At 47.7% G+C, this 14,546-nt stretch overlaps 1 long non-coding RNA gene across 1 annotated transcript in view; it reads right to left on the bottom strand.

The window, feature by feature from the left end:
* The window catches only part of LOC132239216 (uncharacterized), a 106,082-nt gene that overhangs the window by 85,205 nt on the left and 6,331 nt on the right, over positions 1-14,546 (bottom strand). The window lies entirely within an intron of this gene.

The raw sequence follows: 14,546 nt of genomic DNA, 5'->3' as shown, positions 1-14,546 counted from the left end.
GTAACAATGAAATTGGGGGTCACCACAACATGAGGAACTGTATTAAAGGGTCGCGGCATTAGGAAGGTTGAGAACCACTGGCTTAGAGTGTGTGCAAGCTTCGATGTCAAGTACTTTTTCTGTGAAGGAAAACACACTCGCAGACATGATATCAACATAGCTAATACTCTAGGTCTCCAGGGAGGCTGTTTTCATGACCCCATTTAATCCTCATAGCTCATTTGAAGTCATTATCTTTATGCCCATTTTACAGATGAGGAAACTGAGGTTCAGAGAGATTAAGCAATTTTCCCAGGGTTACACTATGAGAAAACAATGGAGTCAAATATGAACACAAACAGCCGGATGTCAGTCTCCAAGCCCATTTCCTCACCTGTAAAACAGGTATAACAGTGGCGCTGCCTTGCTGGGATGTCACGTAAAGTACTTCATGGGCTTGGGCAGGACAGGTGATAAACATGGGTGCCTGCCATAGGCAACCTAGTCCCCTCCTGAGATGGAGATGATTATACTAGAGAAGGTCACCTGAAGGCCACCATTTCAAGCTGGTGAGAGTGACAATGACATGGCTTAGAGCAAGACAACTAGCCAGATTTATCACAGTCATTCTCCTGGTATCTGAAGTAGAAGATTCTGAGAAAATGAGGCTCATTGTGAGAAAATTGGAGTAAGGCTGGGTCAAGAGGTAGAAAGTGCAGCCAGCATGGCCATGATAGATGATGAGCAAGATGGTTATAAGGCAGCTGAAGGCCACGGAGTCCAGTGTCACAGACTGTGCTCTACAAACCCTTGCATCACCATGCCCACCCTAGCCTTTGAGAGTGGTGGTCTTCGGAGTTGTGCGGTACACACCCTGAGAAGCTGTACCTGGCAAGCCTGGGCTTTTATTTATTCCTTGATTCATTCATATATATTTTCCTAGTTTCTACCAGGTAGCAGTCTATCAGGCCTTGAGGAAGCAGCGGTGGAAAGACATTCCAAATCCCTTATGTTCTGGGTGTAGGAGACAAATGAGAAACAAGAATGAGTAACAAGTGCCACAGAGGAAAAGAAAGACAAGAGAGGCTGAGAGCAGCAGGTGGGGAAGAATCTCTGAAAAGATGACATCTGAGAAGCCAGGCATGTGACAAACACAGAAAGGTGTTCTTAGTGAAGGCATCCATAAGTGCAAAGGCCCTGAGGTGAGTCCCCAGGGCACCTAGGCTACTCGACCTTCTAACTCCAGCTTTTCCCAAGGCCTGATGGTTCCCAGATCCCCGGCTGCAGATGCCTTTATGATACCACCCCATTTCTTGGGGAGGCTTGACGAGGTACCTAATTCTTATAGCCAATAGAACTCAGCCCAAATTTCCAACCTGGGCCCCTGTCCCTGAGCGGTCCAGACAATGGGTGTTGCTGGGTGCTGGTCCATTTCTCCTGGTCTGAAGCTCAGCATCCTCATCAGTCAGACCCTTCCCCAGCCACCTCTAAAGAGTCTGCTCTCAGTAAACTATCTGCAGTTGCAAAGCCAGGAAGCATAATGTTCCCAGACATCAAAGAGGTTGCAAAGATTGTGGTCACCTCAGTCCCAGACCTCTTCCTGTAGCTGCTGTTCAGATAGCAAGTCCGAGGTTTTTTGCCTTAAGGCTCCAATGAAGGGTAGAAGCTACCAACACCTCAAGCCAACCTCCTCCCACCCCTCCTCCAATGCCATAATCTGTGGCTCCCCATGACCCTCCACATCTTTGCACTATGGCCCTGGTTTTGTTTTTGTGGGGTAATATTCTTGATTCTCAAATGCCTCGTGGGAATTTGCTGGGGGTGGGAGGTGGGAACCACAAAAACAAAAGGATGATTTACAGGGGTTCAAAAGCCTCTTTATAACCAGAAAATTTAATTTGCAGACATTTGGTTCTTTCATTTCCATTTTTGAAGGAGAAGAAAAAAATCGACTGAGTGTGGCCACACTGTGGGTCCCCTTTCCCTGGAGGTTAGTTCAAGGCATCTGGGACTTGAGAAAGCCTTCTTGGCATCAATCAGTAAACAGGCCAAGCAGATAAAACCAGCCTGTGTTTAAAAAGAGGGTCTGTCTCCGAGGCAGAATTTTTATAGATAAAACAACAGAACGTGACTCAGAGAAGTCATTTGTGAAACTGGCTCCATGTGGACACAGATCTGCCGCAGGAGCCGAGCCCTCCAGCAGACAGGAAGGGTTGAGGATCTGCGCTGTTCTGTCTGTCTGGTGTCAAGCAGCCTCCTTGAAGCCCCGTTTTCTAGATGCGTTTGATGTTGCAAATATCACCTCCACGCCTCTGCTGATCCAACTCCTGGAACGCCCTTTCTCTTTCTCCCTGGTCATTAAAATGTTTGCATGGAAAAAGGACTTCCTGGTCAAGTAGGTTTAAGAAATGATGAGCTCAAGAAAGTTAAACAGGTTTCTTCCCGGCAGGACTTCTCAGCCACTAATTAGAGTTAAGTCAGGGACCTCTCCAGTGCTAGCGATACAAGCCCAAGTCAGCATGGGAGTCCTCAGGCGGGGTCCATCTGGGCAGTGCTGGGCCCGGGGCTCACAGGGTGACCTCTTCTCCATGGTTCTGGTGCTCTCTGTCTCCATCTTTCAATTTGGCATCTGTGTGAATGTTGGCTTCATTATTTCCTGCCACCGACAGGCTTCTTCTGCAGGACAAGGGGACTCGGTGGCTGACTGCTCCAGACGTACAGTGTCAGGGGGTGACCCTGAGGGAGATGGTGAACTTCTTCCTTCCACTCACGCCTGAGAGAGGACATCCAGCTCTTGGCTCACTTCCTGGACCAGGGATGGAACACCTGGATTTCCTGGATAGGCCACCTGCTCACCCCGAGTCAGCCTCACCTGAGACTCATGTTGTGGGGCAGGAGCAGTAGCTCCAAAACAGGGGATTGCTGTCAACGGAAAAAAAGGGGGGTGGGATACAGAGTGGGCACACCAGCAGATGCCAGCACCAAGTCTGATCAAGCATCCAGCTGAGCTGGGGCTCTGCAGCCAGATGCCCTGGGAACCAGCACTTATCACTCCACCCTCCAAACTCCACCCTTGCTTGGCTGTTGGCAGATCCTCAGCACTGGATGCCACGTGCCCATTGGTTTGGGAGGTCCCAGAGAGAATGCTCTGTACCACCGTTCTATGCTCTCTGTGTCGGGACTCTGCACAGTCAGTGCTCAATAAATCCCTGGTTGACAGAGGAGTTCGCAGAGCCCCACACGTCTTCCTGCACGTCTCCTCTCACAGCCTAACTGTGTCACTTCAGTGCCATTCCGGGTCTCCTCTCCAGCTCCTCACTAAAGGCTGCCTGCCGATGGGCAAGCACACCTGCCTTATTCACTCACGACTGCACCTGGCACGGAGTAGGAGGTGAGTCAGGAAATGATGTCATTTGCCAAAGGGTTTTGCTTGTGTCTTGGTTTGCTTTTCCCTGTCTTTGTTCCTACCCTTCATTCTAAACTCCTGTCTTCAAGGGGAAGGGTTCCTCCTGCTAGGTCCATCCTGTCTTCATGCCACAGGTATTTACTGAGCACAGCCACATGCCAGGCAGGCACTGTTCTGACAGTGGAGGGCATAGGAGCAAACAACATGGGCTTGTGGAGCTTCCGTAGTAACAGGCTGTCAGACAGGGGTTCAGAGAGACAAGGTGCTACGTCAGCCACTGTGATCAGGTGAGGCCCCTGGAGGCAGTGGGGAGGGGCTGCTCACGTCACTGGAGAAAGCATTCTAGGTCACAGGAACAGGAAGTGCGAAGGCCCCGAGGCAGGACCTGCTTGCTGTTTGAGGAGCAGCCTGAGGTCCCTGTGTTTGGAGCAGTAGAGAAGAGACGGAAAGTTAGAATCTTAGCTCAGAGATCCGATCAGCACCCATGTCACGGAGGGCTTTGAATGCCATTGTGGCAGAGACTCTATGACTCCCCTAAGATTCCCACCTCCTGATTTCACACCCATGTCATCCCTCCCCCTTAAGCATGGGAGAGACCTGTAACTTACTTCCAACCAATAGAATATGACGAAGGTGGCACAAAATTAACCATCACAGGGGGTGAGAAGGCTCCACCCCCAAGCCTCTCCAAGGGTGTGATGGCTGAATTTCAGGTCCCGGTACCAGGGCATGGGGATAAATAAGGTTATCTATGTCTTTCGGGGAAGAAGAGACAGCCACAATCATGACAGTGTGAAAAAATACTATGGCAGAAAAGTATTAAGATGTTGTTCTTTTCACTTCTTTGCCCAGCCTCCTAATTGCTGGGAAAATAGGCATTAAAATTGATTCCATGCCAAAACATGCCACCTTGACATGCTACCCATCATCTAAGATGCCCAAGAAGGTTGGAGATCTCACTTCTGATATTTCTAACACTAAGTAATAATCACTTATTAGGTACTCAGTAGGTGCCCAGCCCTGGACTCAGTATTTAAATTGGCAGGATAGAGTTTGGCTATAACGTAACAGAAACTTGTCCATAATAGCTTGACCAAAGCGGGGGTGGGGGTGGGGGTGGGGGTTGGGGTCGGGGGGTGGGGGGGGACGGTGCAGGAAGTATGCAGGTAGGAAGTCCATGGCTAATGCAGCTTCTCAGAAAAGAATGCAAGCACCTTTCTCCTCTTAAGCTCCCTGCTCTGCTGTCCTTAGCCCGCAGTCTTGCTTCCTCGCAGTTGCAGTGTGACTGCTCCAGCTCCAGGCATCACTGCCTCTTCTAGGCAGGATGAGGGAAGGAAGAGGAAGCACAAGGTGAAACAATAGCCTTTCCTGGCTAATGTCAACACATCTCATCAGTCACCTTAGGCACCTTAGCTGAAGGGAGGCTAATCAGTGGGAATTTTTAACTAGAACAATGTTGATTCTAATACGAAGGAAGGAGGGGAGGATGGATCACCACCAGCAGCATCTGCCTCAGCATATCTATCACAGGCTTAATTCAATTCATCTTGCCAACATCCTTGTGAGGCACAGAGAGTTAGTATCCACTAGATCAGGGCTCAGCAACTTATGGCCACAGGCCACATTCGGTCATCTAATCAATTAATGAGGTTTGCTTGGACACAGCAACAGCCACTTGTTCCCGGTTACCTATGGCTGCTCTCATTCCGCAGTGGCAGAGCCAAATGGCTATGACAGAGAGCATAGAGTCTGCAGAGTCAAAAATATTTACACTCTGACTCTTCACAGCAAATGTTTCACCGACTCCTGCATTACATCTGCGCCGCGCGCGTGTGCGGAGGGTGGGCCAGCAGCAGCAGCAGCACCAGCGGCAGAATCTCAGGCCGCCAGGCAGGCTGAGCAGAACCTGCCGCTGACTCACCAGGTGAGCGTGCACAACCCACAGAACCTTCTTGAGTTTCCATTTCCTCACCTAGAAAATGGCCAGAATCCTTTCTCTGCTCTCTCCCTCATGTTGCCAGGAAGAATCAAGGAGATAATCCGTGGAAAGTGCCATATAATTCCTTAAGAAATGGTAGCTAAGCTCTAGTGTTGGTCTCCATGTCAGCCTCATGATCTACATTTCCCAGGTGGCACTTAAAAATTCCTCTGGGGATAAAGAAGACAGGCCCCTGGCGTCCCCTGGTTGCTGGGCACCAGGAGAGGAAAACTGGTGACATCAATCTGGGACTAAATTCTCTCTGGGGTTTTTATTTGCTGTAACCCAGTAATGCTTCTGTCTAATTGTTCCCATAGAGCTTTCTGGCTAGTTCTTGGGTGTTCGCATGTGAGGGTCCTCCTTGAGCCTCAGCAAGCACATTTCCCCCCAACCTGTTCCTTTGACTGCTTTTGTTTAGATCTCCTCGGGAGTCTGAATGAAAATGGTCCCGAACTGCATTAGTCCCCACACAACAACAGTTCACAGCCCCATGGGCGCACCATTCTGAAAATCCGGCCGAGGAAGCCAGAGGTCAAACAAATGAGCTTCTGAACCTGGCCAACCCTAGAAATTTCATCTTTGCCAGTACAGAAAAAAAATTAAAAACTGGTTTTTAAAAAACAAACATTTTTAAATAACTTCTTTTAGGTGGTCTATTCCAAAGAATCGATGGCACTGAACTCATTTGATGTCCCAGAAAGATTGCCACAACGTCCCTTCCTCCATGACACACAAACAGCTCTGCTTTGGGGTGATTATCTCTGTTTCTGGAAGGTTCTGGAGGTTCACCACAAATGCCCCTGCCTGTTTGGAGCTTCTCAGCAGCAGAAAATCTCCAACCACAAAGCTTCCAGGGCAGGCATTTAAAATCAACCCCAAGACACCCCCCTTTCACAGGTTTCTGGCTCCGTGTGCTTTTTCTTAGTCCAATTGCACACTGTTCCTCGCAGACGGGACCAGCACCCAGGCCAGGAGCTCTTCTAAGGGACTGTGTGTGCGTAAATACCATCACCTTGAGCTTGTGCGGGACGAAGAGAGCTCCAGTTACCAGGGGCTTCGAAGGCTTTTAATAGGAAACATTTGTGCCAAAGAGAAGGGCCTCTCTCTCTGTGTTTTGCTTCAGCTGTAAATTATCTGCTCTAAGGGTCCATCCAGAATCTCTGCGAGGGTGAGCTGTGCGGCCCGGGGCCCAGGTTTGCTGCCGGTGCAGATAGATTTTCAGCTGCTACACCCAACCGGCAACCAGGGGGACAATAAGAACAGAACTTCTTTTGTTCGGATTAAACTGTTTTTAATGGTCCCTTCTAGGCCGGGCCTTAGTGGAAGTCTCAACAAGGCCACTCATTGAGACGTCCTTGAAAGAGCCAAGTGGAGCAGAGCACGGGGGACCCTCGGGAGGGGCTGGCCGCCCTTTGCTCAGCCTTGGTGGTCCTGCCGCAAAGGAGAACGGGGCTATTTTATTTGTTGTCTGAGATAGAAAAGGGAGGTGTGGGCCAGAGCAGGACTGTCCCACAAATTTCCGTAATTAGCGCCTGCAAAGTGTTACACACACACACACATGCACACGCACGCACACACATGCACACGCACACATGCAGAGTAACATCCAACATCATCCTGAAGGGACAGGGGTTCCTAAAACCTGAAAACCCAGAAGCTGGTAAAGCAAATCCACTAAATGGAATGACGTGTGCTCCCCTGACCCGAGAACTCGGGCTGCATTAAGGGAGCCACATTTCTGGCCACTCTGCTTTTCATCTGGAAGTCTCGGGAGCCCCTTTGGTTCGTGCCAAATCTGGAAGGTAGAAGGGAGAAACGGACTGAAATGTACCAACCAGTCACAGGGCACAATGTGCTGCCTGCTCAACACCCCGTTAGAAACCCGACGCCCACAGTCTTCATCCTCTGAGGGTCTCCCAGGTGGCACATGTAGGATGTTGTCCAGGTAACAACACGGATTAAGAGATAAGAAAACAAAAGCTGTAATTTTTCCCTTGGGGAAAGTCCCCTCACATACACACTTTTAACTGTACACATGCAAGTGAGATTTTTAAATGTGCTGATTTGTTCTTTTCTAAAGAACATATTTTGGTTCCCCTGTATTAGTGGAAGTCTACATCACGGGTTCTCAGCCAGGGGCTCTCCTGCCACCCTGGGAACATGTGTCAATATCCGAGGACATTTTTAGTTGTCACAACTTGCGAGGGGGGTGCTATTCATATCTGGAGGGTAGAGACCAAGGGTGCTGATCAACATCCTACAGCTCACAGAACACAACAGAGAAGGATCCGACCCAAATGTCCGTAGTGCCGAGGTTGAGAAACCCGGTAGGGTTCCCACCCATCCCAGATTGGAAGCAACTGGATGCTCGTTCAGTTGGAGGTTCGGAAAGATGGAGTTGCTTTCTGACTGGTGGAGGGAGGCATAGTTTCTCTCTTCGTGATGCATTACAACAGCAAGAGGACTGCGGCTCTTTGAAGCAAGGGCTTTGGGTAGTCTTTATTTGGCACTAAATCATCTTAAATTGCATGGGAAATGGAATACAATTCAAGTTGTATTACTAATCAATCTTTCAGTGGAATAAATCATGTGGAATGATATTCCATTAAATCTGTAAGTAATTAAAGGTCATGCGGACTTCGTGGGGAAAATTGTGGACTTTCATCACGTCTCTCTCGTGCGCACCTCCTCCCAAAAAACACACCTGCTTCTATCACAGGGGACTGTCTGGAGGCAGAGCGTGCTTATGATTTGACATATTGATTTATTAGTCATGTTTCTTTTCCTCCAAGAAGTAATGAGAAGGAGCTGATAGAGAACTCTGAACAGAGAAGAAGAGGGTGAAACATGGGATCCAAGTCCCAAGGTTTGAGTCTTGGCTCTGCCAGCTCTGTGACCTTGAGTAACCTGACTCCCTTCTCTGAACCTTGGGTTGTCCCATTTGTAAAAGGAAAATAATTAGAGTTCCTTTCTCCTAGGATTCTTACCAAGACTGAAATGCCATCATGGATGTAAACTGCTCTCTCACTCACTGCCTGGCCCTGGGAAGATGTTGGCTATCTTTATGGTCCAGCAATCAGGGGAAGGCAACACCCCATCACACTTCTGCTGCTACCACTGCCAGCCGTGCAAGCCTCAGCTGGCCCTGGTTACCTGAGCCTTGGGCGGCCCTGCGTGGCGAGGCAGCTGCCATCCGAGGCTTGCCTGTGCCTTGGGCCGGCCCTGGGCAGCTGGGGGGCTGAGGGGACTGGGGGGCTCCAGAGGCAGGCACACAGAGCGGCCGGCACACCTGACACCCCGGCAGGGCTGAGGGGACTGGGCGCCACCATCTTGTGGCTGTGGACACCGCCATCTTTGAGGGCATGGCGTCAATTAGTATATTCCCTCCTTACTGGCTATGGGGTGCTGCCATCTTTGAGGGTGGGGCAGTCAATTAGCATATCCCCTCCTATTGGCTGTGGGCACCACCATCTTTGAGGGTGGGGCAGTCAATTAGCATATTTCCTCTTTATTGGCTGTGGGTGCTGCCATCTTTGAGATGGTGTGAGTGTCAATTAGCATATTCCCTCTTTATCAGATAGGATGCTTTCATTTTCTTATCAGGCTGCACTTCTTTATGCATCTAGTAAACCAACTCCCTAAGAGTTGGACCCAGCCCTTAATCCCATTGGTAACTTTATCTTTGTAGAAGATCACAGCACAGCTGCTGCTCCACACCAGGGATGACCACATGGCCACCCAAGAATCAAAAGTCCCTCATGTTCTGCCCTTTCATCCTTTCTCTTCTCAAGTCACATGTTTCTATGAGCCAGGGCTGTTCTAACAAATCCCACTTCTGACACCAACTATGATCTGTTTCTACTTCAAATTTGTGTGGGTTTTGTCCCACACTGATCAATTCTCCAACTCTCTGGATACCAATTTAATTCTGACACTAACTACCAGGAGCTAACAGAAACCCCATAGGTTAAGGGCTCCATCCCTAAAGACTGCCCAACATTAGATGCCAATTGCAAGTCCTGGGCCTCTGGTACTTCTGAGCAACTAGCTGTTAATTGGGGGTTTCCATGATCCCCACGCTTCCTCAAGTTCAATAATCTGCTATGATGGCTCACAGAACTCAGGGGAAGAACTACTCACATTCACTGGTTTATTACAAAGGATATTATAAAAAATACAAATGAACAGCCAGATGAAGAGGTACATAGAAAAGGTACCTAAATGAGAAGCTTCTGTTTCTGTAAAGTTGGGGAGCACCACCACCCCAGTAAGTGATGTGTTCACCAACCAAGAAGCTCCCTGAACATCATAATTCAGGGTTTTTTACAGAGGTTTCATCACATAGGTATGATCAATTATTATCTCAAGCTCCGGTCCTTTCCTTCACTAAGACTGGGGGATGGGACTGAAAGTTCCAAGCTTCTAATCAAGATTTGGTCTTTCCTACGACCTACCCCCATAATGAAGCTATTTAGGAATCTGCCAAGAGTTGCCTCATTAGAAGAAAATAGTTTCCTATCACTCACAAAATTCCAAAGGATTTAGAAGCTCTGTGTCAGGAACCAGAGGCAAAGACCAAATATTAGAACAAAAGATGCTCCCATCACCCCTATTACTCAGGAAATTCCAAAGGTTTTAGGAGCTCTGTGCCAGGAATGGGGGATAAAGACCAAATATATATTTCTCCTTATATTAAAGCCTTTCCACCCCCTTATCTTCCCTTCTGATAATACCATTATCTATAATACCTTTTACTCATCTGCTGTGTGCTGTATTTTTCTTTCCATGGGAGCAGGGACTTTATCTCCCTTATCGCTATATTCCTAATGCCTAGAAGAGTGAATGGCTCATTTAAAACAAAACTAAGTAAGTACTTACTGAGTGAATGGATTAATTTAAATAATTGACTACTGATTAATTAACAGTGAAGGGTCTGAATTCTGAAGCCAGGCTGCCTGGGCTCAAATCCTGATGGCTGCGCATTCTAGTTAAATGTGCTCGGGTATGTAAGTTTGGCCATGTGAGCATCCGTTTCCTTATCTACAAAAATAAGGGCAGTTTTGCAAGGATGTTATTGCAAGAATGAAGCAGTATCTACAGTACATGTCAACTTAGCCCAGGGCCAGCATCCTGGAGACAGTGACTCCTCGTAGAATGAGTTAATGTCTTTTATTAGTACAACAATCACTCAATACACTCCCACATTCTTTCAACTGATTCAAGTAGAAGAACCTTATGGGATTACTAGAGTCCTGGTGCACAGATTCGTGCACAATGAAAGGAAATTAATTAGAAAAGTATTTTAATATCGACATTCACCCTTTCTCTATAACAGAAGTGTCAATCAAATTCAAGATCAACAACGGCAGATCAAAACACATGCATGTGATTGGCACAAGCAAGAGCTTTATATGTATTGCACATGCGTGAGTCAATTTAGCCTTTTATGTATAGAGAATTAACTTGCTTAATTAGACCTGCTTTCTGATTTAGCTAAACCTTTTCCAGCCCAGTAAAGCACCCCAACTTCTCTTTCAGGTAATTGTCAGCAACACAGCAGTAAATATCAACATGAAGCACATTATCATTGTAGATCACGCAGGGAGAACAAAGGGTAAAATATTTAACTGCAGCAGTGGTTTGACTATATTCTGCGCAATGAGAAAACCTAAAGTCATTTTCAAGGTCCACCATGTCTTAGTTTTTTTCAGTCAGGTCAAGTTTCTAAGCTTTCTAAATATCCATTTTCTGGCTAATGAGAAGAAAATGGATTCCACTGAGTCTCCTATCTACCTACTCCAGGCCTTCTGTGAGGATCAAATGAAATGAGGCATGGGAAAACGCTTCACAGACATTTGGTTACAGTGTAAAATGTTTGCACCTGGCTATAAAGCAAGTTGTGTTCCTGAGCTGAAGAAACTCCAAGGAGGCTAGCTGCTAGGGAGAGGAAGCCGGGCATTGCTACGTGACATCATTACCCGGGGCCCACAGTGACTGTTTCTGGGCTGGGCTGGGCTGTGGGCCACATTTTGTGCCATGGGGTCTCAGCAGCATTGGCTGCGGTTTGGTGAGCTGTTGCTCCGGGGTGGTGGTGAGACCTGTGTCCCACTTGGGGGAAGCCAAGTGTTGCTTTGTGGGTGCCAGGTCCGAGTGCCGTTTCTCTGTAAATAGCCAGTGCATGTCATGGCATCTCCTGTATTGAGCGTCTACATCCTGGTGGTCAGTGTGTGTCATAGCAACTGGTCGGAAGGACACTTATATTAGCCTTTCATATATATAGATGATTCTCAACAATTTCTGACCTACTAAAGTGGCAGTTTCACCCTAGCCAGGTTGGCTTAGTGGATAGAGTGTCGGCCTGTGGACTACAAGGTCCCAGGTTCGATTCCGGTCAAGGGCACATGCCCAGGTTGTGGGCTCGATCCCCAGTGGGGGGCATGCAGGAGGCAGCTGATCAATGATTCTCTCATCTTTGATGTTTCTATCTCTCCCTTTCCCTTCCTTTCTGAAATTAATAAAAACTGAAATAAAAAAATAATAAAAAATAAAATGGCAGTTTCATAGGTCTAAATAGGTAGGCAGGACAAGTATATTACTGATCTTGTACCTAAGTGAAATCATGTCAAGCAAAAGCCAGGGACCGTCCCCAGGCCACACAACCAGGAAACACTGGAGCCAGTCTTAAATCTAAAACTTCTGTTCAGTGTTCTAACTGGGATACTTTGGGCCTTTAAAGAAGTTGGCATATGATACCAAGAGAACTTCAGAATCCCTTTGTTCTCCCCTGGGTGCAGGAAGGAGGAATCTGCCAAAACAGAGGTGCCAGCAAGGAGAAGGTGGGCAGTAGGGGGAGGACCATGGCAGGGACCACTTTCCAGCTGAGCAGAACTCCTTCAGTGACAAGATAGGTTCCTACCTAGCCCCCAGGGGAACCCCATCCTCCAAACATATCACATGTTTTCCTTTCTTCCCTTCCCCCTACCTCTTTCCTCCCTCCCTCCCTCCCTCCCTTCATCCCCTCTCGCTCCCTCTCCTTCCTTCCTTCCTTCCTTCCTTCCTTCCTTCCTTCCTTCCTTCCTTCCTTCCTTCCTTCCTTCCTTCCTTCCTTCTTTTCCTTCTCTTCTTTCTCTTCATTTTTTAATTAAACAATGACAGGATTCCTTTCTAGCAGTTTCACAAGGGGTGAAATCGCTTGGCAACCTTAATTATTTTCAACTTAATAACTTGCTGGGAGGGGGGTGCGGAGCCCCCAGTGGGTGAGAGGCCTTGCTGGTTAAGCTGCTCAGAGGCAAGCTCAAAGCTAATGAAGCGTTTGACCAAATACTTCTCATATTTTCCCTCTCCCTGGTCAGTGGCTTTGTTTGGAGCGAATCTTTTTTCTCTTCCTGATAAACAGGACTGACTACGGTTGACTACAATTTTTTCAGCTGGCTGTAGCTTCAAAGATTGGAGGGTTTTGAATTCCAGGCTTTTAAAGTACTTTCTAAAAAATGTTTGCTCTCAGACACACCTCTAGCAGATAGTATAAATATGAACTTCATCTTCAAATAAAAGAGGGCTTGGGAGGTGTGCTGCAGGGAGTAGTTATCAGTGGGGTCAGACCAATGTGGACGGTTTCCAGTGGACCATTGCAATGCACTGAGCAATGGCAGAGAGACTAGCGTTGCCAAAATCCAGCCACTGCTGCCAAATATTCATGGGAAACAAAAACCAAGCCCTGACTGTGAGCCCCTCATGGAGACACCAAGTCATGAAACTCAAACCACCCTAGGAGGCAGGTGTCAGGATTACTGAGGGAGAAGCTGAGGCATAGAGAGGTTATGTAACTTATCTTGGGTCACACAGCTCCCTAGTGAAGCTGAATCCAAATGTGATTGGCCTCCAAAGCTGCCTGCCTCCCCAGAGTCACTCCTTGTACCGAGGACTAACACTCTGTGAGCAAGCAGCTATAAATCAAGACTAACAAAATACCTACTTTGAAGTGATTCAATGAGATAAAGGGTATGAGTTTCTGGTAAGGGATTTCTTAGGAAACATTTGCCCATTTTCCGCCTCTCCCAGCTGGCAAGACACATCTCTAAATGCCAACAAAAAAACAATTCACACAGATTAGGGTTCATATTGAGCACTCATCTTGCTTATTGGTCATGTGATCACAGATGAGTCATTTAACCCTAAGTCTCAACTTTCCTCATCTGGAAAATGGAGCTAATGGCAGTGCATGCCCATGGGGCTGTGGTGGGAATGAAGGGAGAAAGACAAGGGAGTACTGGATAAATGTTATCTATATTAAAAAACAAAACCAACAACAGTAACAAGGCAGCAGAACCGCAGAGGCTGGCTGGTACTGGAGAGCACTACGTGTCTTTACAGAAACAGGAATTTCTCGACACGGTCTGAAGACAGCCCCAGATTTACTCTACTGGCATTTGCTTTGTGCCAGGCAGTGTGCCAAGCTCTGCCCATGAATTCACCCAAGAACTTTGCTAGGATTCTCTCACTTAACCTTCACAACTCTAGGAATAGGTTCAGTTTTAAGGCCAGTGCAACAAAGCCCTCTCCACTTCTGCAGCCCAGCTGTCCATCACTCCACTGTAGTCACTTCCTGACACATTTCTATTGGTTAAAGGTGTGGTATCCGCTCCTCTGTGCCCACTGCTGAGCGGCCTAATACCACCACTGGACAGCACAACCCTGGCCCCTTTGCTGCTTAGAAATGATTTAATAAGACTCTGAGGAAACCTCTGAGGTTCTTCTACCGCTACTCCCTCCACAATACAGCCTGCGGCGTTGCTGTCAGAGGTGAACAGGGGTCAGGGTTCTTAAAAAACACACCAAATCCCACCAAGCAGCCCAGCTGCAACCTGTGCAGACATGCCCTCAGCCCCAGCCCCCAGCAGAGAAGAAGCAACTCATGGATTCCTGCAGCCTCCCCCTCCCCCCCACCCAAAAGCACTGGTCTGGTGAGACAGTCCAACCTCAGTTGGGTCAGGAGACCCAGGGGGCTCTGTGTCATGTTAATGAATCATTTTAATAGAGGGTTTTAACAGACACACTCATCACCTTTTGTGCAACCAGGCTTTTCTTTTTTGTTTGAATTAAATGGTTAAGTAGGCAATAAACTCTTATCAGCTCCACCACTGCAGGCTGGTGTCCCTCCAAACCGTCAATCATCTCGGAGGT

The sequence above is a fragment of the Myotis daubentonii genome, chromosome 8, assembly GCF_963259705.1.
Source record: "Myotis daubentonii chromosome 8, mMyoDau2.1, whole genome shotgun sequence".
In the NCBI taxonomy this organism is placed as follows: Eukaryota; Metazoa; Chordata; class Mammalia; order Chiroptera; family Vespertilionidae; genus Myotis; species Myotis daubentonii.
Note: the sequence above shows the minus strand (reverse complement) of the source record. Positions and strands in the feature narration are given on the sequence as shown.